Source organism: Anas platyrhynchos, chromosome 3, assembly GCF_047663525.1.
Source record: "Anas platyrhynchos isolate ZD024472 breed Pekin duck chromosome 3, IASCAAS_PekinDuck_T2T, whole genome shotgun sequence".
In the NCBI taxonomy this organism is placed as follows: domain Eukaryota; kingdom Metazoa; phylum Chordata; class Aves; order Anseriformes; family Anatidae; genus Anas; species Anas platyrhynchos.
In genome coordinates, this window is record NC_092589.1 from 5,271,400 (window position 1) to 5,297,135 (window position 25,736).

A 25,736-nucleotide genomic window follows, 5' to 3' on the forward strand; every position below is an offset into this window, starting at 1 on the left:
AAACAGTATCTCGTTGCAGAGATGAAATACTGCATGCCAATGACGGGGCCTTTTGCCTGAAAGTTTTCAAACATTCTAGGTCTGGAGGATTACTCCTACAGCATCCCGTCTATCTTCCTTCCCCATAAAAACTGGCCAGCCTAAAGTAATTCAGTTTATCATTTTACTCTTTTTTGGCTACATGGAATAAGACCATAAAATATGTGATATCCAATTACTGAAAATCTGATGAAAAATTACTCTCAGAAGTAGAGCAAGTGAATATATTTACTGAATTTCGGATGCTTTAGATAAAAAGGAGAGCGCGATAAAACCCTGCCTATCAATTTTACACACACTGAACCGCTTTCACTTCATTTCCTATAGGCTGCGTACAACCACCCCTGGTTTTGAAGTTTCATTTCAGCAAACAATATATTCTAATTGGCTTGTTTACATTTATTACAGACACCTCCCAAGATCTGAGATGTGCTTTGTGCTCCTCCTTTGACCTGCTTAGCAGAGCAACTGCTCTGGAGTGCCTGCCATCTTAGGCTCTTATTTGAATAACTCTTGTTTAAAGAGCAGCTACAGAACCAAATGCAACATTTCTCAGACTTTCTTGAGCACATTTCAATGCTTAGTGCTGCAATGGCAGGCACAGCAATTAAATGTAAATGACAGCAGTTGATCTGATTATTTCCTTCCCTCCAATCTCCTTTTCATTATAAGCTTGCATATTAAGGAAGCAGGAGGGAACAACACCCATGAACGTCTGTCCCTTTGTTTGCTGGGGAGGCCTGTGCAGAAGCGTGCCTCTTGCAGCATTCCCTAAACCAAGGGAAATGAGAAGCAATCCTGATCCACAGGGAGCTTGCACATCTCAAAGCCTGCAGCCCAGTCCCCTGCGTGCTCCACGGCGGGATCCCAGAAGTCACCGACTGCAGCTACCCATTGCCTATGAACTGATGCCTTCTTGGAGAGCTGTGGAAATTAAAATGCATTTTTTACTGGAGCGGGACTCAATCATCTGCAGCATTTCCAGATAGGAAGCTGAGCTCGTGCCTTCTCTTTTCAGCCACTGCAGCGCTTGTTCAGCACCGCGTGAGGGTTTCTTCTCCATCAGCCCAATTCACTCTCAACCCACCTCCACTCCACTAGGAGAGCTACACTGGCCAGCGACCTAGCACGTAGGTAAGCCCACAGGCTGGGCAGGGAGCAGCAGCAACAAGTCTCTAACACCGCTCTCTGCAACTGTTTCCTGAAGCACAACTTAAGTCTGCTCGTGGTCATGAAGAGAATGATGCCTAAATCGCTCCTCAACTACGATTTGGTTTCTTCCAAAACTGATTTTAGTACAACTGCATACAGATACCCTGATTCAATTGCAGATGTTCAGCAAGGGCAGAATTATTCGCAAGTTCTCAGTTGTGAATTATTTTTCGGCTCCATTGACCAACATGTCTCACTTCATACTGTAGTACTCTATATTAATAGCTGATGCTGAGTTTCCCAAATGATGGCATCTGTGCAGCAACCAGGGAGCGAATTTTTCTGGACAAATGCCTCTCCTTTTCTCTGACTTCTCATCTGCTTGCTGCCTGTTGTAAATTTACTATGCAACATATACTGTGGGAGCTTTATGTCCTAAACAGGGAGGACATGTCCAGTCCAGTAAAATAATGCTTTTATAATGATTGCTTCAATACTGTTTGTGCAATCTCTTTGCAAAATCTTGTTATTTCTGATTCTTATCCTACAGCTTGATATGCATAATAGCTTGAAGGTGCTGTTGATGGAATTTTTCCAGCTCTTTGATGCGCCAGCAATGACTTGTCCATATTTCACAGCCACAGACTAATGTGTAAATTACTACAGCAAAATAAACACTAACTCTGGTATTCTGTGGGATCCCATGCAGGTGTCAATTTATGATGCAATCTCACATGCAAAACATGCATTTTTAATTCAGCATGTGATTTCTTAGACTTCTGATAATCTCTTAAAAAATAAATGAAATCCATTACCCACACTGGTATGTTGATTCTGATACCGTATCTTGCATATGCTTTTCTGGCTCTGGACTGGAGCATAACCTTGCTTTTCTTCCGACTGGCGATAAATCTGTAGACTTTAGCTGCCACAGCAAATTTGTTGGTCGTGAACTAGAGGTCTTCTATAGTGTGTGCAACGAAAGCAGAACCACCTGCGCAAAGAAGTTCACATATAACCTTCTCCTTCAGTGCTGTGGAGGCCTTCAATCTGCTCAGGTTAAAGAGCTTGCCAGATGTTCAAAATTTAATAAATATTCCTGGCATCATGTCTCTAGTGGCATCATCAATCATTACTACAAAGAACAGTCCAAAGAACAGTCTGTGCCAAAATATACCTTTGCTTGACTCCTTTTGCTATTACAAATGGATCCAACAGAGTGCCAGCCACAGCCTCCATCCAGCACACCGTTGTGCAGATGACGGATAATTTCACAAACTTTTCTGGACATCCAGGAGTTCAGAAACAGTGCCAACAATTTTCACAGAGCTAGAAGTCTAACAGCATCAAAAGCACTGGTAAGGTCAATGAAGACTTGTTACATGGGCATGCTTTTCCCCCTCTATTTTGATATATATATATATATAAACTAAAAAAATACAGAGCAAACAGCTCATATTACATTCTAGCAGCCTCTTAGATAACACGTATCACCTTAATACCTGCAGCACTCTGCTCACATTCAGTTAGCATTCCATCCTTTTCCTGAAATTAGAATTGCTATAGAAACATCTTTATTTGTATACCATGCTGCTGAAAGATTAAGGTCTCTTTGAAATTCCTAGCCTAAGGGCACATAATTTGGGCATGTGAAGGTGACAATAGGCATCGATTCCTGGTGGAATTACCGATCCCAAATTCTTAACAAATTATTTTGAAAATTCAGTTTTAATTATTATTTTTCTATACTCCTACCTAGATAGATCTACAGTCAAATTTCCTATGTTATAAGGGGGCTGAAATAAACTGAGTGAGATTTTACTGAGGTATTCTTCATCTTTTTTTCAGAGTATATAGGATAGTTGCTTTCCCAAGGCACATGGAGTGACTATTAATATGGCCTCGCAGTATTTGATGCCTTAATTCCCTATACTTTTTCCTCCTTAATTTGAGATTTTTTCTGTTTCTGAGATCATTATGCGGACTATTTTAGATTCTTAAGAAATCTTGCCCCTACTTTTGATGAACTTACACATCTGAAAAACAATCAACAACAGGAATTATGTTTAACAGGTAACAAAAAAGAAAGGAAATTGCCTTATTTATCACTTAATTGTAAAGAATATAAAAGTATCAGGTCAGTGGAAGCAGAGATGGAAAAAGCACTTCAACCAGTTCAGAATCTGACATGTTGTGTGTTGTCAGCTTCAGTCAAGAATTGTTTAAAAAGGAGCAAAACAAACTGAAGATAGTTCTGTCCTAACAGATTATAGTCTTTCCCTTCTTGTTTGTGTCACAACAGTGCTAGGTAACTTTAATTTGTTCATGCGCCTGTTCGTTCAGCACAAAGCAGAATTCGCATTTAGGATTGCTGACTGCAGGGACAATTGGCCTACACACACAAAACTTTCCAAAAGCTGTTTCCCCAGCTGGAAATGGGGTGCTTTGCACACTGCTGCAGGACATTCTGTAGCTCTGTAACGAAACTATCTAATAGTTTGCTTTCTATTCTTGCATTTCTTAAACACCATTATTGCTGAGCATCAAGCTTGCTATATGCTTACACCAAAAGTAAGGGACGGTTTCTGAGGAAAAAGTGTTTTCTTTTTAGTGTTTAATAAAAATTAGACGTACTTTAAGGAAAGGTAATGAGGGCTTTAGATCCTTCAACACACAACAGCAGGGAGCTGAATTAGCACTGTAAGTGGGACAGACCCATTGCTTAAGACACAAACTCGTCAGAACATGGCACTGAAGAACGTATCGCACGAAGCAATCTCACGTTTGCATGGCAATGGATCAGAGCCAGAACAACAAAACTTGTATAACCTTAGAAAAAAAAAAACTATCATTAGAAACACATCCATTTTTACATAAGTGACCTAATTGTAAGAGGTGTTATAAGGTAGGTGACTGAAAATACGGCCTCTTGAAAAATCAAGCATGAATTCATTGCAATAGTACTGCCCTCACCTTCACTTTACTCTCCATGATCAGCACTCAGAGACAGAAGCAGTTACCCTCAGTTACTCCTCAGGACAAGCTACAGAAGAAAATCCCAAAGCTTTTTTTGCCTGGCAGGCAAAACTGAATGTTACATTTTCCACATGGCTGTCAGAGAGAAAAGAATTTGGAAAGGAAAATGGAGAGAGGGAGAGAAGAGAGGAAGGACACAGGGAAATTAGCAGGTAAATTAATCCATCCTTTAAAAGGTAAGTTCATAAGAACCTAGCACTGCTGTAAGGAAAGCTGGTACTTTGCCGCATAGGAGAACTTTGGTGAACTAGCCTGTATAAAATTATAGAGGTTATTATGTTTGTAGCCTCCTTGCTGTGCATTCTTCCACAGAAGTGCTTGCACCTGCTGTGTGTGGCCAAATAACATGAATTAAAAATGCTGCACAGCGACGAAGTTCAGTTTCAGATGAAAATACCTCAGAACTGGCTGGCTATTAACACCTCAGTATCTCCAGTGGACACCATCTCAGCTTCTCGCTGGGCTGCTGATAACTTAATGTAACCAGGAAAAATATCGTTAGCTTCATGGTGCACCAAAAACCTGGCTAGAACCATCAGCTTCCAAAGGCCATGGAGGAAACAGCCCAGGCCACTGCCCAAAGGAATAACCTAGGGCTGTAATTTCCCCACACTGGCCCCCAAAGTACAGCACGTACACCCGTCTGCCTTACAAATAAAGCACATGGTACAAGGACATGCTTGCCACAATGGCCACAAGATCCTAAGCCATTGTGCAGGAGCCACTGGCCTTAGGGATAATAAAACTTGGTTAGACAACAAGCACAGGAGGTAACCGACGCCAGGTCAGAACAGAGCTGTTTTATGGGTAGCTGTATATTAGTTTTAGGACAGGTCTACTGGCAGGTAGTGCCCTAAATTATGTCCAGGAGACAGGTGAAGTGAGACAAGTGGAACGGACAATAAATGCCAACTGCTGCAGGAGAGGTTTATGGGGCCAGCAGTGGTTTAACATTTGGGCAAATGTCTCAGACATGCTAATTTTCTCCTCCTTGCTCTGCCTGGGATGACCAATTAGCTGTAACCAACACAGCGCAAATTCAAAATACCAGGTATCAAATCCTTCTGGAGCCCAGCTCACAATCAGTTCTGCAGGTAAACACGTTCAAAAAAATGCCACGTAACGCTGAACAACGAGTAAATACAAGGAAATTGCAATCTGCTCACATTCTGTCAAGTAAATTAATTGCTCAGTTCTACTTTATTAGGGGACCTTTATGGTTGTGGGCCAGCCTGCCTTGCTAAAATCCTTTGATCACTCTTAATACTGGAAGCCCTCTTTTGTGAGGCTAACTTAATACTGTTGTATTCATGCAGCCTAATCTGAGTAGGTGCTAAGTGCTTTGCCAGCAGAGTTGTTGCCGAGTGTGGAGGAGAGATCATTCTATTTATTCAATTTTATACCCTTCAATAGGGTGGACTTCTTTGTTTACATGATAAATTTCTTAGCTGTCATTTTTTTTCCCCTCTCAGTTTTATGTATTATACTGTGTTCTGTCATTTTGTTTTTCTGTTTCTCTTTATCAGAAATTGAAGTCGTTTCAGGAAAAAGCTGATCTTAAATCTTTTGGGCTTCAAAATTAGCTGTTGCCTAAGCTATCACACATGCAGGTCAAAGTTTAAAGGCTGATCCTACATCCAGAGAATTCAATACCAGAAGTCCATTTGAGACCAAAGAGGCAAAAAAAAATGCAGATCCAAGACTGCAACTTGCCTCTTCAATTTTATCAGCTGCAACACAAATTGTAAACAAGACACTACATGCATTAAAAGTAAAAGGAAGCTGTGGTCTTGCCACGAGACACCGCCCAGTGCCAGCAGCCACAGAAAGGCGGCCACTCTTCATGGGAAATCCGGGACACGGTGAAGTCCCTGAACTACCACTGTAGGGCCAGGATTTCGCCAGGTGACCTCTTTTATTGCTTTCAATCCATCACTTCAAAATGAATTGGAAAGGTGCTTTAGAAAAAAACAACAGAAGGAGCATAACAGGGAAGGGAACCAAATGTTTCCTTCACCCAGAATGTTAACTAAAGCTTGTAATCAGGAAAAATCCAAGGGTCAGCCCTGCAGCTTCGCTTTAATTGTGCTCCTCTTCAGATAAGGATCTCTTATGGGTGTAAATTGCCTCGCACTCCCTGCATGTATAATGTCCAACGGAGTTCGAGAAAGGGCTTGCAGTGTTACTGGAAGAAGAAAATGTGCAGAAGATAATTTTTATCCACATCATAAACTTACTCTGAGCCTTCCACAAATCAGGATATGTAAGCAGAAATTGAAGTTGTAATTACAAACCAGTGTGAATATTTAAGAAGAAACAAGATAAGTCTCATATCCCAAAAAGGGAGGTTTCACCTTTGTTCAAATAAATTTGAAGTATTCTTTGTTATCCTCGGAAATAAGATCAAATGAACCACAACTGCCACATGTGGGTGGCAAAGAGAGGCAGTCTCTAACTAAGGGGATTACTGAGTTCATACAAACGATGTGAGCGCTTTAAGTACATCTTTCTCAGGAGTCACAGTGACATTCCTCGCTTTTTTTAATTTTATCTTACCGGATTTGCTATTTTCCCTTCCTTATACCAGCCCTAATCAATGCTGCAGGTCAGGTTGAAAGAATGGACAGCCCTAGAGCCACATACATTTAAACCACTTTGATGCAAATATTGATCCAAAGAGCATAGACATGTGGAGGTGCTGCTTTTTTTAATGGACAAGCTTTCCCCCTCCCTTTCTCCCTCCCTCTCTCCAAGGTTTGCACTTCATGAGATAAAGCAGAACTGTCTGCCCAAGAGCAGGAATGAATACATGAATTAACAGATCCAAAGATAGACCAGCCTCAACGATAAATTCTGTTAAATCCAGAAAGCAAGATGCCATCTGCATGAAATGCAAGTGAGTTTCATGGCCTTGCTTTCTCAAGCGTTTCCATTTTTTCATTCACACTTTCTAGTGAGGGTACGTTGGCAGACAACATACGCAGTGGTGGGAGAGAAGCAGTGCTTCATGTCGGCGTGATCGGTGCTGCTGACACAATGTCCACCATGGCTCTGTGCTTAATTCCCATGTACACAAGGCTATCAAAGCGTTTTATTAGAAAGCCACTGTCCATGGCTTATATTTAGAAACAGAGAGCGAGTCCAAGCCGCAATCCAAAGATGAGATCAAGGGAAGGAAGGAATTCTAAGGACCGCTTTGAAATTCAACACTAAAAAGATCTGACATTCTTCTATCTGTAGGCATTTTTAGGCTGGACTGAAAATAAAAAGAAAACCTGTTTGTACAGAGAAAGCTTGCCTGGCCCTGTGCCAAGACAGGAAGTCTATCAAAGCTGGGCAGTGTTTGAAAGCAACAGAATACTAGAACCAAAAAAAGAAAAGGGGGGGGTGAGAGAAACTAGAGTGAAAAGAGTTACTTCTACATTGACTTTTTTTTTTTTTCCCCCTTGGATTGTTGCATGACCCTCGTGCACAGGGCTGTTGCCAGCTTTACCTCTGCTCCCCGTCCGCTGGGCTCAGGCTGCCGGCCTCCATCATGTGCGAGGAGGATGCGGGCGCGAGCCTCCACATCTGCACCGACACAGGAGGAATCGGTGCACCTCTGGGCACAACTGCCGGATCGCTAGGGTATAAATCAGGTTGGGTGGTCAACAGCTAACGTAAAACAGCCCCCATGTGTGTTTATCAGAAACACTAAGGCCTGAAGATATCTCCGATGTGTCAGGGGAGGATTTCTTTTGTGGTGAAGAGCCGGGACACATCCACAACACACGGGCACATGCTTATAGCAACACAGGGAATGTTGTCGTTCAGCCTTTGACCTTGGAAGACCATTAATACCTAACAGATGCTGTCTGTTTTTTAAATTCCTTATTTCCCCCCCCCCCCATCTTTTTTTTTTTTTTTTTTTTTTTGAATTTCTGGCTGTAGTATATTCAGGTACAAATGGTGCTGTCATCTTGAGCTACAAGTTAGAAAGTTATTACTTTTAATATGCCACTACCTTAGGCCTCCACTGTTATGTAAAAGAAAAATAACCTTGTGTGACAGTTTAACATTGATCGATGTGCCTGCCAAATGCAAAGAGATAAATAAGCAGGTGATGAATAAACAGCACTTCAAGTAAAGACATTACGCCGCATGCATAAAACGACGCCAGGCACCTAGGAGCTGTGGGTGGCCGAAGGTTAGCCATTTCATGCCCACTCAGTAAAGCAGACTTAATCGCTTCCAATATTTTCTGTTAAAAAGCACGCTTAATGAGCCAATTTCACAAGCCCAGAGAAACTGATTATTATCTCCGAGTTCCAACTGAGTTGGTTGTTTTCCAAGAGCCAGTTTTTCCTTGACGGGATAAAAACCTTTCAGAAAAAGGGAAGGGGAAGGCGCGGGGCCGAGCCGGCGCGGCACTAGATGGCAGCGTTGCTCTGCCGGGAAGCGAGGCCGGGGCTCCTGGGAGCCCCCATCCAGCTCCTCGCCCTTCCCTCTGCCTCCCCGCCTGCCAGGCCCTCCTGGGCAGCACCTGCTGGGCCGGTGGCCTCGCTGCCCCTGTCCCCGGGGAGCAGGGGTGTTTCCCAAAACCCAAATTCTCGCGGTTGGCCACAGGGCGAGAGCAGTGAGGGCAGCGAGGCCGCGGCCCTCGCCGGCCGCCATCCTCCTTGTGCCTCCTGGCCTCCTTGATGCCGGCCGGTTTCGGGGCAGCGGGCATCTCGCCACAGGGCGAATCTGAATTTGGCTCCACCAAGGACCTATCTCTCACTAACTCTGAGCAACCCCAATTTCCCGGGGCACTCCTTTTGGGAAAGGAAAGCCAGGCCAGACTCATCCGTGCAACGGCAAAGGGACGCTGCACTGGGGCAACCGTGTCCCTTGCAGGGGGATGGCGATGTGCCACCCTCCAGCTGCACAGCACCACTGGAAAAGCCCCAAAAAAGGCCCAAAGCAAAAGAGAGCGAGCCCCCAAACTGGGATTGTTGTCACCAGCAGCAGTTAGTCAATCGCCGCGTAGGAAAGAAAGCCCAGTAACTAGACCCCGGCATATAATTAACTCATCTATCAAAAAAAAAAAAAAATCAAATTGAAGTGAACTGTTGTTGGGCTCTAAATCAGAAGCCAAGTTAATTATTTTTTATGAATATTCATAGGAAACTTGTACAATTTCCAAACTAGACTTCAATTACTAATCAGTTAACTAAATAACTGGTATTTCTCCTACTTCGCAGGAAAAACTGATTTTTAAAGGAAACAGACAAGCAGATAGAAATGTTTTAAAGAGCAGGAGATATTGTTGGAAGCCATATGGTAGAAATCCGCTGTTTATATTGCAGATGCAGCTGTAACCCATCTTGTTTGGGCTTTACCTTCCCTATGCCCTTGCTCAAATTTGCTGCTTACTGTAAGGGCTGGCAACTGACCCCCAAAGCAAGGGACCACGGAGTATTTGGTTCCCCCCATGGGAGGAACAGCCCTTGCCGCGTGCACACCCCTCTCGCAAAACGCAGGGACAGAGGTGTATGTCTCTGGCAATTCACCTTGCCCAGTCTCACGGATAACACGAATTACCCAGGGGCTGAGACACAACTGGGAAACCCTGTGATTATGCTGTAGATATGCCCACACAACACATTTTGGTCAGGAATATAAAAAAATACTTAGGAAATAAGTATGCAATTAGAAATAAGTCACCAGGTCTTCAGTGAACAATTTTGCAGAAAAGCACATCTTTGAGGTGTTAAAGATGGAGCTAAAGATGGAGCCTAAGGGTGTCTGGGCAGCCTCCACCACTCCTGCACAGCACGGCCAGCCATGCAGGGCTCAAAAACTCAATACCACGTCATGCACGCCTCGTGCATCTCACTGCATAAAGGTCATTTTTATGCCCTCCTCATTTGGTGATAAGGTGGTGAGAAACCATAGGCAAATACTTTAAAACATTAATCAATAAATTACAATGGTGCAAGCCCACGTTGTGCATTCCCCAAACACAGAGAGCTGGGTGCTCACACTGACGAAGCTCCAGCTCTTAGGAGGGAACAGCGACTTGTTCCTTCCTTCGCTCCAGGCTGGTGCTGACTTGGAAATGGGCACATCCCAGATGACAGAGCCTAAAAAACACAAGCTACTTCTGGCAGTATAATATATGGCAGATATATGCATCTGGGCTTAAATCTTTGGAAGATTCATAGGCATCTAGTATCTACTAAAATCAGTTATCCCATGGGTAGCAAAGTGCTTAAATACCTTTGAGGATCAGGACACTGGTAAGCTGGGCCATTCTGCTAAAGAAAATATGCTCCAGGAATATTTGTGTGGTCTACGTTAGCCCTATGAATTGAGGAGGTCTCCCATGCATTTTGCCAATTTAAGGCAGATTGTGATTGGTTTCTGACCCAACCAAGAGATAGATTTGATGAAATAAGACTGGTAAAACTCACTTTAGGACAAAGGTTGATTTGATAATCATAATTACATTTCCACTATATCTATTTTCTTAAGTGTTAGTAGATTTATTAGACTTTTCCTGTATAACCTATGGCTGATTTGCAGCTTCCTTGGCAATTTCTTAGTAGGCAGTAGCAATTTCTTATATCTTCAGTAATGTCTTGAATGTACATTTTTTATATTAATGATCTCACCAGGAGAAAAAGTGTACCGTGAATGCATGATGGCCATATGGAAAAGACAATGAAGTTTAGTAATTAAAACTGAAAAGGGAAAGAACTATGCAGTAATTAGAACACTGATTAATCAGCTGATAATTTTATCTTGATTAATGCTGCTGATTTTCCTCTTCTTATTGACCTAGGAAAGGTAGGTTTAGACCAATTAAATATAAATTATTCCCTTTTTTCACATTCCAGGCAGATTCCAGTGTTCTAAGTCATACTATGTTTAAGATGTAGCACTGAATTGCTCTTACTAAATTGGGCAGCTCAACAAAAGGTAAAATAAGGTTTATGTTCCAAACATGCTGATGCTTTCATCTAAAGCAGAATTGGACAGAATTGGTTATTTCACTATTATCTAGGGAATATTAAAATTAGATTAAATTGCAGTGGAAAAAAATAAAAAGACTTTGCCTGTTTTAAAGCCATAACTGTAGGAAAACTAAAAGGATTCATTCGTTTTATTAGGCCCAAGATATGGATGCATAATGTAGTCCTGAAACTTAAAGGAAGGGTTCCGTATTAATGCTCAGATTTCTCTTCATATGCAGAACTTTATTGTTCAAGGGGGAAAAGTGTTGCCAGCACCAATCCCAGTCCCAAATCTGTTCGCAAACCGTAAACCACAACACCTATTCTTGTTTTCCCATACACATTTAGGGGATTAAAGCTACTTATTTCAAGTCCTGCAACAATGGAAGGAATTTTATGTACAGTCGCATTCCATTGCATTCATATGTGAATCGGTATTTCAGGTGGAAGACAACTGCTTTACAGGCACCAAATCTATCCTTTTGCAGCTGCAGAATGCAGACACCAATGTTAAAGATACTACACCTTCTCAAAGATAAGTATAGAAAAGCTTTCATGAAAAATACAGGTCCCTTAGTATGAAAATTCAGACAAAAACAGCGCTTGCTAGCCATGTGCTTTGACTTGCTATGGCAGGAAAACACGGCAGTCCATAGAAAACAAAGCCATGGCCATTTCTTTAGAGACCACTTTCAACGATAGTGTGCACTGTGATTCCACACTTGCCAGCCAACTTTGGTTTTATAAGCTGACGTAGGACTTCAAGATCAGCGAAAGTGTGAAAAGGTAAAGGTACAAAACACACGTCTCTAGTGCATTGCTTCTTGGCTGCTTTCTCTTCGCTGGATTTTCAGGTAGCAGAGAACAGGCGTACCCATGTGTGATGCCAAAAATGCTGCTGTTTAGCCAACATTTTAGAGAGAAAGGGGAATTCCACAGACCCTGAGTGAAGAATTTCATCTGACAAGAGGCTCCTTTTCTGTCCACCATCTTAAACACTTTTTCCAGTTTTGTCCCTACTGTATAACAAAAGGGCAAGCAGAATTACATATTGCAAGTAAGTTATCCAATTGATTAACACTTCCTTGCTTTTCCTGTACCTTTCATAAAGCAACCCTTTCCCACTCTTTGTGGAATGTGAATCTAATTCTGCAATCAAGTTTTCAAGTGTTTGACCACTCATAAAAATCATGTAATGTTGTTTTCTCTCTTGGATGGAATTACTCAGCAGGTCATAATGAATGACAAAAAAAAAAAAAAAAAAAAAAAGACCAAGCAGTACAAAATGTTTTGTTTGAATATAACTAACTTGTTAACAAGCACATACAGGTGTGTATAAGAGAAACATATCTTCCTGAAGCAGAAGTAGCCAAAAGAATATATATATTAAAAAACAAACAAACAAACAAACAAAAAAAAAAACAGAATTGGTGAGTTTTCATGTTATTAGATCAACTCCATTCATTACCGTGTCTTTCTGTGTCAACAGAAAAAGCACTTCTGTGTTCTCTAGCAATGGTGTGAAATAAATGATCCCCTGGTTTGGACCAAATCAAATGAGTGAAAATGGATGGATGAGCCATGACGTAGCCAGCACTTCACCACTGCATCACTCATCCAAACCCAAAGTAGGCTGATTGTGCAAAAAAAAAGAGGGGCGGGGGGGCTTCTGTAGTAATTGATTGCCTTACGCCAGCAATAATCCAAACCTCACTAGTTTGCAGCTTTTTGGGTATGTTACTAAGGTTAATTAGGCCAAAAGATTGCCTCACTTTGTAGGTCAGGCATACCAGTAGATAAACTAGGCATCAAGCAAAATCATATTCTGCAACTATACATACTTCCTCTACAGCTAACAAAACTTTCAATTTTCCTTTTCAGGATCAAAATTTTATAGACACAAAATTAAGAAGTGAGGTACAGGTGAACATAAGCCTGGTGTGAATTTTCAGAACTAAACAATTACAAGAAAAATAAATACTCCATTAATTCCCTATTCCATGTGTCCCAGTACATCCAAGCTATGCTTTGACTATTTTGCTCAGACTATAAGCTCTTTGGGGGAAAGGGGTGTGCAATGCCATACACAGCCTGCGCTTACTTATAAAGAAACAAAGGTTAATGTTTTCGAATTAAGGTACCTAAATACAGCTCAAAGTTGCATTCACAGTTAAAAAAGAGTGATGTCATGTTGAATCACAGTCATCCACAAGTTCTTTGGCATCTCAAAGTTCAGATTTTTAAGAAACTTTTATTTTTAATCGGACGACTCCACCTAAGTATGGGTTTCTCAGCTAAACTTTAGGCATCACAGTTTGAAATTGAACTGGAGAGCGTTTAGCTAGCTGGAAGCCTGTCTCTCTGGGAACATGATGTTTGTTCAGCCACAGAATTTCCAAAACAAAAGGAAGCCAAGAATGAGAAAAACAGATAATATAAATCATTATCAACTATAGCCATGCAACTACTGTCCAAGGACAATTTTCTTCAAAAAACTATTAGGTCAGGAGATGTATAATATTAATTCAATTAAAAGTAAGGCAGAATACATTAGAAGAAAACCTCCCATCTCCGCTCTGTATAATCCCATTTGTGCATTAATGCATAAAACGGAGGAGAAGAAACAATAAGCTAAATCCTTCACATTTTCTCACTTGTTGGTAATCTTCCATATGTGACTGAGAGCGGGATATAGTTACACACAATTAAGTATAACTAGTATACTCATTACTAAGTACAACTGTAAACAGTACACTAGCAATATCACAAATTGCTAAAAATTCATGAGGAAAATGGAAAAAGTACAACAAATAGACAAACTATTTCTAATAATTTGGAAAAAATACATAGGATTGTGCACAGTGAACTGTTAGTTTATATAATTATTTCAATAAATATTTTCAATACAATGACCAAATACTGTAGTTTTAATATAAATGAAATTTGTAAGACTGATTATGAATGCTGTCTCATATGCATCTTCATCTAACGTAAGTATATGTTTCATGATCAAAAATTAAAAGAAAACTGAAACATTTCTATTTCAAATAGCTTTAGATTCCTAAAAACCTAGTAATATACAAATAGGCAGAGGGATAAAATGTGTATATACACACACACACACACACCAACAACAAGCAAGGGAGATGTAAATTAACAGGGTTTATGCTGTTAATTTTCTTAAATAGTTGAAGATTTGCCTAAAGGTTTCACACCTTTGTTATAGAAAAATCAAGACTATTCAAAAGCTTATGCAGTGGTTTTGCTTTGGATAATTTTATTATAATAATGATTGTGATTAATTTATGCCATTAGCAAGCTTCTAGATAGAGAAGTTAGTCAGATGTTCATTGCAATAGCCTTCAATAATCACTATGCTGTGTTATGGGCAAGAAAATAAACTGAAGACAAAGTTTTATGGGTATTATACTGAAGTTGATGATGGGATCGGTTGACACAAGTTAACGTGGCATTCCACTTAAATTTAACAGGGAAAAGTGGGAAAACAAAGGGAATGCTGCACACTGGAAAGGATGGAGGAAGAAGCTCATAGAAGAAAAAAAGAAGATAAATAGAAATAGAGCAGCAACCACTCTGAACTGTAATATAAAATTATCAAAAATCATCAAATCACACGGAGCTACAGTTGATAACGCTCAATAAAAACTTCATTAACAGTAAAAGGAAAGAGAGAGGTTACTGACGATCAAGGAAATTATTATATGTGGTATTGCAATTAAGATGGTAGTGCACCATATATACTACCAAAATTGTGAGAGGAAATTCCTGCAAAAAGTCAGGATTGAACACTGCTCCAAAACCATATAAAAAGCCCAGCATAGGGGCCTGGCATTGGAGCACTGACCATCCAGCTGAGCAACTCCAGAATTTCACCAGATACGGCACAGAGAGAAGCACGAGCAACTTTGCTTCATCTAAGAAAACGCTTCAAGGCACTCAGAAGTTTGCGTAATCTGCAAAGAAAATGCTGAAGTTAATTTCACGAGATGCTTGGTAAACTAAAGGAGGTAAAAACAATGGTATAAATCAAACAAACATAACAAATATTCTAAAATAGGAAAGAGAAGTGCCTGGAAGAAATGCACAATACTAGCAATTTGTCACAAACAGCATCAATCAGATTCATTCAGTGCTTGTTATTGTACGGAAATTAAAAATCACTAACTGCAAACCTTCACAGGGAGCCAAGTCATGAACAGTTACTCAACTCTCTGTAATATAACACACTTTTTTGTGTTTGTTTTAATAATTTAATCAACTTGTGTAATTCTGTACAAAACAATGTTTAGTTTTAGCAACTCAGATGATAAAAAAGACAGATCTGAATGAATAATCACCAGAACAGAGGTGTCAGTTCTAGAGAAATTAAAAGGTGATGATTCAGTCAGAGAGGGATTCAACACTATAAACAAAATAATCTTTGATCTCAAAGAAGTTTAACATCCTGCTACAGTTTATCTGAGATATAGACTCACATATCCCAATCTTGTGCCAAGAATTCAATCTGATAAATGTTGAACAGATACGGTAGAGAAGCACACATGCTAAGAGAGTAACTACCAGGTCTACCTTCTAATGACTGAATATCAGATCTGGTGGGACTTCCAGAGAGTCTCCAAGACAATGAACAATCATCAATGATGAAGGAGGAAGCTCCAAGTCGGGATGAGAGTGAAAGGGAGAAGTCCTCCAGGTGCGCAGAACTACAAAACATCTCTGTTGAACAAAGTGTTCCCAAATCACCATTAACAATGAACAGAAGCCATCCATCTGTGCTCCACCAATAACAAATCGGTTCCATTTGGAGAACATCCAGTTAGCTGCATTGTATGAACCTCTAACATTCAACCAATATTCAAGTTCATAGAGTAGGATATTGCTTGGTCACACAAAAAACAATGTTTAGATAAATTAAAGCATTCTCCCTTCTACCGCCAAACAGGCCATGACTTCCCAGTCCCAGATCAACTCTTGGTCAGTTTTTAGACTCAAAAATTACATTCTTAAATACTGTTACAGAACATTTCCAGAAGGAACAAACCATACCTTGCATCTTTCATGTACATTCAACATTTACTTCCTAGCAGTTTCAACAGTTCACAGCTTTCAACAAATGGCACCATTTACACCTCTCCCCAACCATCCAAACAGCTCAAGTTCTTCATTCCCAGCATCTCTGAAAGCTTTTCTACAGCCCCATCAGATTTTTTTTAAACTCTCCGCTCCTGGCTAACACAACACACTGTCAAAAGTCCAACTACAAAACTCCAAATCTCTTTCCAGCAATATTTTTTTTCCCTCCCAGTCCTAGCAACTCACAAATTCGACACCTGGGTGTACTTGGATTTCTTTTAAAAGCAGACATGATTGCCCTTGGTCAAAATTATTCTGTACTTTTCTGCAGCCCCAAAAGCACTTTTCACAGCCAGGATTATTCTCCACATTGTTGTCTGCAGTCAAAGTCACTCAAAAATTCCTATGGTCCCAGCAGCACTAAAAATACATAACAGCCTCCTTACAATAATGGCTGTGAATCACAGCATTCCTCAGCTGACATAAGTAGTTAAAATAGTTTAAAAAAAAGTTAAAATAAAACTTTTTAAAAGTTCAAGTGAAAAATGAAAAAAGGTTGAAAAGGACTCCCCTACCGTCTAACAATATTAAAGTCTGCCTCAAATTTACAAACGTACTCAGCAACATCAAACGCGCCGGCTTCAAACACACGTGGCAGCTTCAAACCTGGCAGCTTCAAATGCGGCAGCTTCAAACACACGCGGCAGCTTCAAACGCGGCAGCTTCAAACACTTTTGTGGCAGCCATCTTGCACACGCTCAAAAGAGCACAACCTTAGAAACCTTAGGCAGGCACCTTATCCACTAGGCTACACAGAGGCTTTGTTACAAAAAAGAATTATTGGAATTTGCAGACGTTAAATTAGCCCGTAGAGGGAGCTCACACCGTCCCACAAATGTACAATAATTGGAACATACTGTAATTTAAAACATTTATCTATTAAGCTCTCTGTAGAGAGGCTACAGAGGTCAAAATAGAGCATTCCTTACTTCACACCAACCTCTGCGTGCCCATAAAATTTCATTCAAATTAGACTCCATTGACCACGTATTTTGTAGCTCCAACAAACAGAAGAAGAGATGTTCGGCTACGTTTTCTCCACAACAAGCACAACTTCTTGTAATCATCATTTGCACCTGATGTTGGAAGAAGAAAGTACGCCAGAAGGCGACAAGAACAAAGTTCCGTCAATCGGGATTGTCATGGCAATGCCCTCGATCTCCCCACACGTTCCTCCTGTGCAGGCAGCTATGGTAGTGCTCTTTTTATAACTTGACTAGAGCTGCTCTTGCGTCTCTCAGGTTTCTGCACTACATGCAGTGCTTTCAAAGAGTATTATAATAGCGTGCTTGATATTCAAAGGTTGATGATGGAAATTGTTAGCTACTGGACGTTCTTTAATGAAGCCACAAGTAAACAAAGACCCAAACTCCTCTGGAAACGTAGAGCAGAAAGGCTGCTCTATAGAACAAAACATGCAATAAATGTGAGGAGAAAGGGAAATTGCTCATTCCATATTGTAAAAGGTACACCAGAAAGAAAAATGGAAAGGTTCTGAACACTTATATTGATTTACATCATACAAACCGAAACAGCAGAGAGCCCTTAGTCTGTATAAAGAAGGTTGCCTTCCCTGAGCCTGAATGCACAATAGAGCAAGCCAGCGTGCAAGGAAGTAAGAAAAAATGTTAGCAAAGATAGATTTTATTTGACTTAACATCATTCGGGACACTCTAAGCATTACACAGATTGATCAGAATTCAATATTAAGTTGTATTTTCTGTACCATAACAATGCCAGCAAACATTTCATTATAGTGTTGTCTTCGGAAATCCAAGTGCCTACATCTTTTAGAGATTTGGTGCCTCTCACTTTGCAACAACAATTTTTAATGTTATTTTACTTTTTTAGAGAAGAAATGATTGTTCTGAGAACCTCATACTCAAATTATCAAGAACCACGAAGGAAAAGAACGCTAGTATGACACATCAGAGAAAGAACAGCCTTTTTGGTTAAAGCTTCCACTATATAAACCTTGCTAGACTATGTCGTTTCACGAGCAGTCAGTCGAATTTTAATCACTGTTTTCACCCCCTTCTGTCTCATCTACCCCAAAGCCAGAAGTCAACCTTAAATACTCTAAGTGAACAAAACTAACGCATCTATCTGCACATTTTTCCCCTAAGTATTATATGATATTGACATAAACAAATACATTGTATTTAGAATATAAATTGCAGTATCTTCAACTCTCAAAAACTAAAATTGAAGATGCTATGTTACACCCTTACTCTCTCTAGTCTTTGCTCACCCAGTTACTTCATGTACTCTTTGAGGCTCTGACCCAGCAATGCGTGTTCTTCACATTTAAACAAGAGATTAATCCTGCTGAATGCAGTCAATTAAGCATGTACTTTAGTGGTTTCCTGGAGCAGGGCTGAAATGAGGAAGAGTGAAGTCCGTAAGTGAGAGCTGCAAAATATAAATCCTTTTAAAAATAAAATATTTAATAAAGCTGTGACAAATATGTTGAGGGCCATATCACAACACTGATTACTAGCAAGGTCTACAGCAACAAAGAAAGCTCAGTAGTTATCTCAAAGCCTGAAAACAGCAAGTCCTTCTCCCAAGCAAGGATATTTATCCACAGAGTCCTATACTTGTGTGTGCCTGCAAATCGGGGCTGAAAATACAGAAAGAACAGGAATTCCAATGCAAACAAAAGTATTTCCATAGTATAAAATCAGTATTTCCTGCTGTGTTTTCAAGGTTTCTACCTCCACTCCTATTTGACATCATGAGGTGCTGAACTAAGAAAATATATTTTAAAAATGAACTTTTTTCCTGCTTTTGAAAAGCTCTAATTAAGGATTAGCTCCAGCTTTAGCTGCAGGTCTAGGTCAATACTTACTACACAACCAGCTAATTCATTGCTACTGATCTAGTGCAGATTTTCAGCCACAGGTGCCAATATAAAAATGTTGGGAGCTACTCCTCTCCTCCTCTTCTCACAACTCATACATGTGGTTAAACTTGATTTTAATGCACTAAATGAGAATCTTTCATTTTTTATACATTTAAACATCTATAATAAGAAATAAAATTATGTAAAATAGTAATTAATAGCCAATAAACTTCACAGAATCCCAAAGAAGCCTGAAAGAGAGAGCCCCCAGATAAGACCACAAGTCAATGTCTTTTGTGTGAAAGCTCTGTTCTCCACCACTGCATCCATTACCTCCCGTGATGCTGACTGAATAGAAGACTAATGCCTATGGGGAGATGGGGACTGGCTATGGTTACGGCTATAGTTAAAGCAAAGAATAACACGCCTGCATCTGCTACCCTTTTTTGAGTCGTCCCAGACACAGTGCTTGTATACTCACACAAGTCTAATAAACAGCCAGTAGCTAAGCAGAGTTAACTTTGGGAAGAGTATGAGAATGAGGCAGATGCACGGGGTTATTTTCCCAACAAGTTCTCCAAGCCTCCAGGAATTTGCTGCTGAGGAATTTCCTGAGCCAAAGGTGTGCCTGTGTTAAACAGCTCCCACCACTCTTTTTAATTACTTTGTGAACTTCTGTAAGCTTTTAGCATTCACAAAGTTATGTTCTGGGGTGACAGGTACCCCAGAACACAGAGACTTTTCAAGAGACCCCAAACAAAATGCAGTCATCTGCTATTGCTTATAGTAGATTAACAGGTTCTGCATTTCCTTGTGATCACCTATGCCTGCCTGGGACAGGCTCGGAAAAGTACTTCATAAATGTCTCCAAGAAATCAGAGTAATTATTTAGGGGCATCTGATTAGCATAAAATTACAAGAACTGGTGGGAAGAAGAGCAGAAACATGCCTTCCTGGCCATCAGTCTCTAGAGCTGCAAACAGCACATTGCATGAGGTCCCTGACCTCTGTCAGATATCTTGCTGGCCTGCACAAGCTAAAATGAACTGCCTAATAAAATAAATTTTAAAATCATGCATAATTTTAAATTTGCCACAAAGCTTTTATTAAGGCAGCTACATTTCCCTACAAAGCCTTGGGAGCTGAGGAGTCAGACAGCAGCACTGGAGTCACAGCTGCACACAAAGGATCACTTGGGCTGTAGCACCTGAATGTTGTGAATTTTTTTTTCTGTCGTCTTCCGCCCCCCCTCCCCCCTAAATATGAAAACCCAGAGAAACTAAATAATGACTTTTCTTGTATACACATTGTGTGCTGTTTATGTTTAGGCACCATCTGTGAATGTATTTCATGCAACACTCATTCCTCATGTAATAACAATGATCTGAAGACTGAAATTTGTGTTTTGTTGTTTTTTTTTTCTTCCTTAAAAGTAAATAAATAAAAAAAATCCATTTTAGTTGCAGTGCTAGAAGCCTGGAGGTCAGTTTATTCTAAGTAGGCATCACTGATGGCAGTAAAGAGATGTTTTAAGAAAGCTTATTTGTGTACAATATCCACAGGCCATCCACCTCAACTATTTATATGAATTCTTCAGTTAGTACATTTTTGCTAGCCTAGCTATAAAAAGTCATATTACCATTTATCATACACTAAGTATTCAATTTTTCAAAAATCAGAACCAATGTGTTGTTTTTATAGGGATTTATTTTTTTTTTAAATGTGTCATTGTGGTCTTCTCAAAAGCAAATATTTATACACAAACTTTTTTTATACATACACACATATAGGTTCGACTCACTTTTAGGACACATGCAAGAATAAAATAACTTTCCTGTTAAATATCATTACGACGTAGTAGTAATGTTTCTAGAATGCAGTTTAAGCACTACTTTCAGTGTATGATTCTGTTGTCCTGACTCCGTAATCTCATTTCAGATGTTGTATGGAATTTGTAGTGCTTTTGTCTACAAATTGTCTGTTTGCGTTTGTCTCTTACCCAGTGTTTTGACTCTACTTCCAAGCAATTTTTTTCATTTTCAGTTTTATTAGATGGCTGCAGTGAATTTGTTTGTTTTCCTCTTCTCCTTTGCACTGCAAAGCCTGCATTTTGGAATGAAATGGTTGATACTGGAATGATTTTTTTTCTTTGTCAATGTGTCCTGAAATCTACTTGACCATTTTTCTTTTTAATTCAATTTATAATGAATTAAAAAGAAATTTCACAAATAGAAAATGGGAACTTGTCCACACCTTCCAACTCCTGATTGGGTGCTGACAATTTCTTACAGTTCAGCATGCCTGTAACAGGTCTCAATATTCAAAGAATTACTTTTGTATTAAAATCAATGCAGGTTTGTAAAGGTGGCAAGCCAATGAGTGTAATTGCAATTCTTTATGCACTTATTATACAACACTGCATTTTCTGTGCTCTTAAATACAAGGAAATTTCTCAATGCTATGAAGATCCCTTGTTTCACTGAAGAGCAGTGGGGAAGCAAAAAACAGGTCAAAAAAAAAAAAAAAAAAAAAAAAAGGATTTGACACTGATGCATCACACACTTGGGTTACTGCAGATCCCACTCACAACCACATTTCCAGGTGATGAGAGGACAGGAACAGCGGACAGATTCTACCTACATAACGCCTGCACTGTCAAAACAAGACTGCAGCAGCCCACGACCATTTCTGCAGGAAAAAATGTCTAGTGTCTGTATTTACAGTGTGCCTAGAGCTATAAATGCATACAAATAAACACTAGTTCTTATTCTTATCACTGTCAGTCCATCTTCACGTGTGCAGATCACTTTTTCCAATGCCCAGTATCTATTATTATACTTCTTGACTAAATGGATACTGCAAATCAACCTGCATGCCATTTACATGTATCTGTAGACCAGTAACTGCAGCTGGAGACATTGATCCTATAGCAGAAAAAAAATGGAGAAAAAACTTGACCACTAAATCAACTAATACAACAAAAATATAGTATCGGAGCATCTCATTCATAGTTATGCTAAAGCAAATAATCTAGCCATTGATAATGGAAAATTTTACTATTTATATTAGAAGTGGTGTAAGCCGTAGATAAAAAGGAGAAACTGAACAATGAGATGCTAGCTTGTTTCCCTCATAACAAATTTCTTCTTGGGCTCCAAGTAACTTGTGTGAGAAAGTAGGTTAAATGTAGAGAGTGTTCATAACAGGATTATATGAAAGAGGAAGGCATGTCGTATCTGAGATGGCCTAATAAGAGGAAAGCCTGGAATATAAATGGCTTGTGCAATATAATGAAGATTTTCTGACAAAATTAGATTGTCATTCTAGAACCAAACGCTGAATTACTGACAGCTAATGTCAAACAGGATTACGCAACGTGCCCGGGGATCGTAGGTATGAAAGTCACAGAGAGGATCCTGTAATCACAAGAAGAAAAGGTCTGTGGATAAGCAAACAGCTTCCTGTCAACCACATTTGGCAACTCTTCTGGCACAAAGTTCAGACAGGGAAAACTCAGGATCAGAACCTCCTGTCGATGCTGCTCTTTCCCTTGGTAACAGCACCACTGAAATCAGTACAATTACACTGGGGGAAAGATGAATCTGCCTTCTAGTGTTTCATGAAGCTGGAAGACAAAATTAATGGAAATTCCTAATATAATATAATTGACATGAATGCTACTGAGTCTGTCCTGCACACAGATCCATCAGCTTTGGTCTGCTGGCATAATGAATTGTTTTCAGAGCCCAAAGTTAGCTACTAAAGGCAGGGAAGTGAGAACACAATTTAATATGAATGACAGAAAGAGGAAAAAAAACTAAGAGTTACACTAATAATATCAGGAAAATGTTAATCATATGATGATTGTTGTAACAGTAACTAGATGTTTGGTCTATCTCCAGTATCAGTTCAGAACATTTGTAACCATGGAAGCTGATTCCAAAATGAGATATTCTGTTTTCTCATATTACATTTGATATTATGAGTTCAGATTCACGAGAATCAAATGCTTTCGGCAGCTTTTGTTGTTGTTAAAAAGCAGCTAACTCACATGCTTTGCTTATCCGGCAACACCTTTTTAAAAATCAAATCAGACCTTAAGGTCAGGTCTCACTGAACATCCTTGTTAGAAGAGTGGGGGGGCATCCTTAAGACAATTACCACTGATCACCTCTTAATGGTGTTTCAAAACTACTTGAACATTAAAAGAATGGTTGAACACAGCCCCTGGATGACATCTTCCAGGGCACCAGGCCTATAATGGAATCATATATATTAGCTTGGGCATCTAAATTGTTCTTGTTGATGTTCCCGAGCTGTGGAAACAAATAGGTTTAATGTGTGTTTGAGGTTATTAAGTGGGATCCGTTAATTGATTGCAACTGGGGGGGAGCGTAACATCTACTAGTTACATATTCCAAAATTGCATCAGGTATGGCTTAAATAAAACCGTTTCCTGACAGTTCTAGCTATTATTAGGAAATATATATTTCAGTACTGTTCTGAGGTTTGTAAATTATTATTTAATTTATGCCAAAATAAAAACAAGCAGATGCAACACTAGTATTTTGCCCCCTTTCCTCTCCACTGGAATGCCTGCATTTAGCTACTGGAGCCTCTCAAATAGGCCAACCTGCTTTAATTGAAGGCATTGCATCATTATGGAGCACATAAAGGCTTTATTCAGACATTCAGAGTTTAGCATTTTCTGGAAAATTTTTGCCAGTTCCAAAGTAAAACAGGAAGGAATTTTTCCTAGTATGCTTTACATGATTTGAACAGATTTTAAAGTTTTGGCAAGCTTCTTAAGAGGATACTAGAATTGGCTGGTGGACTCCAAAAGAGAAGTCAGTAAGCTTAGGAATTTCCAAGAACATTTATTTTCTTGTAGTTTCCTGCTTTGAATAACCTTTAACCTCAAACTTGCAAATATTTTAAACAAGGAAATAATTGAATACATATATATATTTTTAAATGAACCATTTGCCCAACTTGCATACAGCTAGAAGGGAGAAAAAAAAAGAGTAATATTTGTCACTAGGAGTCAGCATCCTTCTCTTGTTACAGTGAAAGAGCCGGATTCTGAACCAGTGTGGGTGGGAAGCAGCGACTCAGTGCCACCAATGACGACCATTACCATAAATTCCCACTAACAAAGGTTTCTGAGTGCAATGGAGTCCGTTTAAAAAAAAAAAAAATGCTATCATGCAGAAGCTTAACAAACGTGCAAAGTACATTCCAAGTAAAAATCTGCATTAGTGCAACAGGTAATAGTCTAACTAAAAGCCTCTTAGAGAGGATGACAAAACAATAAAACTGTGGTAATGTTCTATTCCATATACAACACACCTAATATATGTTCATTAAGCTAATAGATTTCCTTGATCCCAAATTAATCCTAAAACATGCAGCAGCAGCGCAATCAGATTAACAATTTAAAGATAAACTCACCAATGTATTAAACCTTCCAGGCGTTACGAATATGGCAGATTGCAGAAAGCATCTATGAAAAGAATCTTTTTATTCTTCCACACCTAATCCAAATGAGCAGGTCTGAAGGGACAGAAAGGCTCTTCTGCCTTAAATTTAGGCATGCCCTGCATCCCTAATGATCACTCTGTCTTAAACATATATCCATTGCACTGGCTCTGCGAACAGCAGCATCACTCACTCCAAACTGTTGTGAATGAGGGGTTCACATTAACATTAACAGGAACTCCTATATCGCCTGGTCGATTTCCTTCTTAATATGTACAAACAATAAGCTTAATATGGAAAATATACTGCTCTGATTAGAATACAGACATTCAGATTTGTCTTCCTCTATTGGGTTTTACATGATAAAAATTCACTAAGTGTTATTCTGAAAGGGTTTTGTGTTATTTTTCAAAAACATTAAAGGATTCATAAGTTGTCCTATTATGGCTTTCTAAAAATAGCATGCTGGAGACCAAATTCTGTGATTTTGCAGAGCTATATATGCATATATATATATATATATATATACACGTAGACAGAATTATTTTAAAACTGCTGTTGTCACAAAAAAGATATAGACAATGTCTTTCACTGCATCACTCCCAACCCCAAATTATTTTCATTTTGTTTAAATAAGTTCTTTTTTAAAAAACAAACAAACAAACAAAAACAACCAACAACTGTAAGCTTCCATCAAGGACAACAACTGTCTACTGGATGCAGTTCATCTTCCTACAATGCCATCCTAACAAATACGTGCAAGGCTAATTTTCTTCTCATAATCTGATGGTAGTTTGGAGCATTCAGACTGAAATACGAATTCTTACAGCAGCATATTAATAATTCTTAGGATTCTACATTTTCAAATCTTAAAAACACACAACATTAATGTAGGCAGTTGACTCTGCCTAAAACATAAGTTTACTTCTACTCGATTGATACAGTCCTGAACGTTGAGCTCAGCTTCAAGCTGTTGGGAGACATTCAAGACAAACTCCCATGACATCAACATGCCACACTGGATTCAGCTCCTTCACACAGCATCCAGGGTCCTT